Here is a 6,000-nt window from a genome sequence, read left to right as displayed (position 1 = left end):
TTCTGGAGTGTCCCAGAACATCCATGGGCACATCCGGGTTTTCTAAAGACTGGGATAATGATGAAGAGTATAATACCTTGTATCTATGTAACACCTTTTTTCCTTACTCTACCTTTCTTCAAAAAGGATTTAGGGTAGTTTATACACGTGGTGTCACCATGAGTTGGAATTGACTCGACAGCAACTAACAACAACAACAACATAGCACTTTGTGAGGAGCTGGCGGGTCAGTGGTAGAATTTTTGCCTCCCACGTGGGAGCCCCAGGTTTCATTCCCGACCAATGCACCTCATGCACAGCCACCACCTGTCTGTCAGTGGAGGCTTGCATGTTGCTGTGACACTGAACAGGTTTCAGTGGCGCTTCCAGACTCAGATGGACTAGGAAGAAAGGCCTGGTGTTCTACTTCTGAAAATCAGCCAATGAAACCCTATAGATCACAATAGTTCAGTCCCCATCTGATCATGGAGATGGTGCAGGACCGGGCAGCATTTCATTTCATTGTGCATGGGGTTGCCATTAGTCAAGGAACAATTCAATGGCAGCAAACAACAATATAGTATTTTGTACTTTGCAAAATGCTATCTATCATCCCAGTTGATCCTTACAACTCAGCGAGGGAGCAGGTTGGGTACGGTCATTCCCATTTTAACGCAAAGGAGTCCCCTTGTAGGAGTCTTATGGAACTCTTATAGCTTTTAGGAGGAGGAGGTGTCTACCTATCATGATTTCTCTGAGGTCTATCCTGCATCCTTTGCGATGAGATGTGATTTGGTCCTTTCTGATCTCGATCCTCATTGGCTTCATGGTCAGCTGCCTGTGCCCTAGTTTCTGCATCATCACCCCCTTATTTCAGCACAAGATGCCTTGCAGGACCCAGTAAGCTCCCTCCATCTTTCACTGTCCTTACTTTGGAGCCTCACTCAGGGACCAGAAGGTCTCCTGGATGCCTTTACAGGCTGCTACAGAAAACTCAGAGTTGGCATGTCAGTCTCCTACAGCAAAATGAACAGAACGTAAGTGTTACCGTTTGATGAGTTCTGACAAGCACGTACACACGTGTAACCTACACCCCTGTCAAGAAACAGAACATTACCATCACCCCAGAAAGTTTCCCTTCCCAGTCAGTTTCCCTTCCTTCCTTCTAGGCAACCACTGTTTTGATCTCTTACCTAGGAGAATTTCTAACTTTTCTTTTTTTTTTTGGGTGGGGGGTGATGGTTTATTTTCTGAGTATTCTTCCTAAGCTATTGTTTATACCAGGGCCTGGGACCTGCTAAACTAAAAAAAAAAAGAAGAAATTACTTCCTTTGTTTCACCTTGCATTTTGGCTATAGCTTCCCTTTCCCTGGGTCAATGCAGGGCAAGGTCTAGTTTGAAAAAGGGTGAGGGAGGATAACATATTGAACAAAGGCGCACCCACACGCACATACACTCTCCATAGTCTCGATTGTTGGTACTTTTTCAAAACCCCTAATTATGGTCATTCTCCATGTCTCTTTCCTCAATCCTCTGTTTTTCTACTTATAAAACTCTGATCTCTTATTCGCGATCCAATTAATAAATTCATGTGACACATAATAAGAGAGTATGCTAGGCATTGAGGTGATAACATTATTAACATACCACCCCCTTCCTCCAGGAGTTTGCAGTTTAGTGGGTTCCACCAACATGCTACCCATTGCTGTCGAGTCAATTCCAATTCATAGTGACCCTATAGGACAGGGTAGAACTGCCCCATAGGGTTTCCAAGGCTGTAATCTTTATAAAAGCAGACTGCCACATGTTTCTCCCATGGAGAGGCTGGTGAGTTCCAACCGCTGACCTCTCAGTGAACAGCTGAGCACTTTAACCACTGCTCCACCAGGGCTCCTTATACATGCTAACGTGCTAGCAGCTAATTTATATCTACCTTAAATCTGATCCTCCTCCTGTGTTCTCTCTCTTGATGAGTGGAACTAACAATTATCCACTTACAACCCAGAACCCTGCAAGCCTTCCTCCTCTTTCTTTTCACCAAGACCCCCACACCCTTAACCAATCAGTCACCAAGTCTACTGATTTCACCACTAACGTATTTCTCAAATGTATTCCTTCTCTCCATCCTAGTTGCTGTCAACCTAGCTCAGGGCATCCCTCATCCCTCCTGTGGACCACAACCATCCAGCTAACCTCCCAGTCACAATCAAAACTCAGTTGCTAGGAAGTCAATGGCTGATATTTTAGAGGTAGATCACCAGGCCTTTCTTCCAAGATAGATTCGAACTTCCAACTTTTCTGTTAGTAGCTGAGCGCATTAACCATTTCACCACCCAGGGAGTCTAGTCATAGTCAAGGACCCCAATAATCTCCTGCCAACCCAGCATCAGTTCCCGACGCCACCACACCATCCCTTCCCCTCCAGCAACACCATCTGCCCTGGCTCCCCACAGGTTGCCATGCTGTTCCACATCACGGTGACTTTGTTTGGAATGCTTTCCTCCTCTCAGTCCCTTTCTCCTGGTTGCCTCTAGTCACCGTTTAGGAACCCCTCCTCCACACACATACACACAAATAATCTGGTATCTTGTCTCTGTGTTTCTATGGTAACCTGTGGCCTCCTCTCATAGTGTGCCTTTCTCACCTGTCTGAGAATTTCTTGAGGTGCCTGCTCCTCTTTGTCTTCAGTGCCTGGCACATAGTAGGAACTCATTACATGCCAGGCACTGTTCTAAGTACCTTTCACACATCAACTCATTTAATCTTGTCACACTCTGAGAAAGGTGTTATTTCACAGTTCAGACAAGGAGAGGTTAAGCAACTTGCCCAAGATATGACAGTTAGAAAGTAGCAGAATTGGGAATTGAAATCAGCAGTCTAGCTATAAAGTATGGCTCTTACTCACTATGCTCATCTGCCCCTCAGCGTACCTGTGTTTGTTGAATGAATGAATGATGCTCCATTTGCACCTCCATCTCAATGTCCATAACCAAATTAAACAATTCTCTCCCAACAGCTTCCTTTCCCCACATCTGTCCTCCACTGCTCCTCCAGTGTCTCAGAGAAGCCTGGAGTCATTATTGACTCTCACTTCTGTCTTCTTCCCTCCCCTCTCCACTCCCATGCATGCTCTCATTACAGGTAGGTGTTGGTTTTTTCCCCCTTGAAACGTCTATCAGATTGGCTCCTTCCTTTCCATTGTGATTGCTTTCATTCTAGTCTGGTCTCCATCCCTTCATGACCAGATGAGCACAGCAGCTTACTGATTGGTTTCCCTGACTTTACTATCTCACTTTAGGGGGGAGGGGGGTTGTGGTTTGCATGCGTTTTTATTTAATCCTAACTACAAGCCAAGCTGCTAATCAAAAGGTTGGCGGTTCGAACCCACCAGCTGCTCCTAGGGAGAAAAATGTAGCAGTCTACTTCCGTAGAGATTTACAGCCTTGGAAACCCTATGGGGAAGTTCTACTCTGTCCTATAGGGTCACTATGAGTCAGAATCGACTCAGCAGCAGTGGGTTTTTCTTTTTTTTTTTTTTTTTACTATATATTATTAGTAGTAGATTTTTTTTTTAAGTAACTCAGGTTTAATGATTCCATGGTTTATGTTTTTATCATTTAACACATTTCTGTTCTATTAAGTCCATTCACCATCGGTAGATACTTCAGATCACCTGGCCTCCCATTCAGAACATTTAGTCAAGGTCTTCTGTACCCCAAATCCTCACAAAACAGAGCTCTATGATGAAATAACAGATAGTTATTAGTCCAGTTAGTGGCAAAGCTTTGGTCTTTAAGGTCCAAAGATCTCTAACCAGCAACGGCAGATGGGGAATAGGGTGGTGCACTGACAGTTTGAATCCAAGTTTCCTGAGTCCCTCCTTTCCACACTGCCCGGATAACAAGCCTCCTTTCCTTAAGAGCAGAATGAATCTACTCTTTTATTTGGTCTACAAGACCCCCTGTAGGGAAGGTGAGGATTGTAGATTGAAACTGGTTAGTACCTCCCTGAAGGAGTGGTCGAAATACTCTGGTGACAATCAGCTGTAAACACCCTGGTGGCGGGGACTTGGAGATTTAGCCAGAATGCTGGCCGTGGGACAGGAAGTACCCTAGGCCAGCCTCAGCTGGACTACCCCCTCCACCCCCGCACCGCCACCTGCTTTCCTGAGTGGCCACAGCACTCTTTTGGAATCCTCTGCAGCAAACCCTTCTCCTCTTCCCTGTTGCTACAAAGGCAGAAACAGCAAGGAGCAAATCTCTGAGATCTGTCCTTGTATTCGGGCAGGACTAGTGCTTACTGATCTGACTCCTCCCTGTAAGAAGCTAGGATTTTGTTTCTTTGTTAAAGTTCAACACTGAGGAGAAGATAGCAACATCATTTCCTCAGGCCAACCTTAGGCAGACTGGTCAAAGCAGGGACAAGTGTGAGAGGACTATTTTAACCCTATCCAGGCCAAAAGTCAGTCACTCAGGAAATCTTTAAGATCAATATGGTGCTCAGGGCCCTCTTGGTTGTTGATAAGTAGTGTGTTTGTTCTAGATTCCTTTGGTTGCCCTCAGGCCCTAACTAGACCAAGCTTCCGGGTACCTGGACGAACTCGCTGTTGTTTAGCCCTTTGGACTAGTAGACAATCTGTCACTATTTCAAACTTCCCAGTCCTGTTCCAGTCTGGACTGATGTCCCCAGAGAATTGGGGCAGCAGTGGGCCAGACACAGACTTATGAGATGACCAGTAAGTGCCTGGTCATTGTGCCCTGGATGAGCATTCCATTACATGTGTAGAAATGAATTCACTGAACTCCGTTGGGAGTCATGTCTACTCCTAGGAACTAAATGATAGAACCTGGCTTGAACAGGGTTTGGCTCCAAGGACTCTGCCATCTCCAAAGAGACTGGTGACCTTGAACAAGTCATTAACATCACTGTGTCTCAGATTCCTCATCTGTAAAATGGGGATAATAACAGTACTTACCTCATTGTGAGTGTAATGAGATAATACTTTGGGCAGTGCCTGACACACAGTAAGTGTTGAGTGAGCAAACCCAAACCCACCGAAGTTAAGCCGATTTCCAACTCACAGCAACCCTATAGGACAGAGTAAAACTGCTCCACTGGGTTTCCAAGGCTGTAAATCTTTACAGAAGTAGACTGCCACAACTTTCTCTCTCTGAGCGGCTGGTGGGTTTGAATCACCGACCTTTCAGTTAGCAGCTGAGCTGTTTAACCACTGCACCACCAGGGCTCCTCAATCCTCATCCACAAATCCCACAGCATATCTACCGTATGAAGTTGGACAATAGTTCTGTCCAAAACGCTTTCTGAAAGAGCTCTTGAACCATAGTTGAGAGGAAGTTACCATACAATTGTCACTTTCTTAGACCCTCAAAAATGGTCTCTCCTAGGAAGCACCATACGTTGTCGGAAAAATTTTCCTTATGTGGTCATTTGCAGAACGTACAGCAAAAGAAAATACACCTCAGTCTGGTGGAAAGTATACAGAATCTGTCCAGGCTGTGAGACCCCAGCAAATCTTGAAACCTCTCTGAATTTCTTATCTACAAAATGGGAATAGTAACACCTCTGCCACAAGAATATTGAGATAATACGTATCCAGCCTTTAACACACTGTCTTACACATGGTAAGACTTACATAAACAAATTGTGTCACATTATTATAACCAGATAATGCATATGAACATGCTCTGTTGAAGATGAAATGATTTATAAATCACCTATTATTAAAACCAAGTATTAAAAGTAAAGGTAAAAGGATCGTGCAGATCAACACTACTACCGCTTATTCCATAGGGAAACAAACATCTCCTCCCCCTTAAGTCTGAGGGTAGAGGCCAGGGATGACTGCTTGGGATCCGCGGTCCCCAGAACCCCGCCTCCCTGGTCGCGTGACGTTGTTCACTAGCCCCGCCGGCGATAGGCGGGGCTTGTCCTGGTCACGTGATCGCGGGTGCGGAAGTGGTGCTGCGGCCAGAGTTCGTGGTTGGCCGCTACGGAGGGTCC

The sequence above is a fragment of the Trichechus manatus genome, unplaced genomic scaffold, assembly GCF_000243295.1.
Source record: "Trichechus manatus latirostris isolate Lorelei unplaced genomic scaffold, TriManLat1.0 scaffold00021, whole genome shotgun sequence".
Taxonomy (NCBI): domain Eukaryota; kingdom Metazoa; phylum Chordata; class Mammalia; order Sirenia; family Trichechidae; genus Trichechus; species Trichechus manatus.
This window is presented reverse-complemented; position numbering follows the sequence as displayed.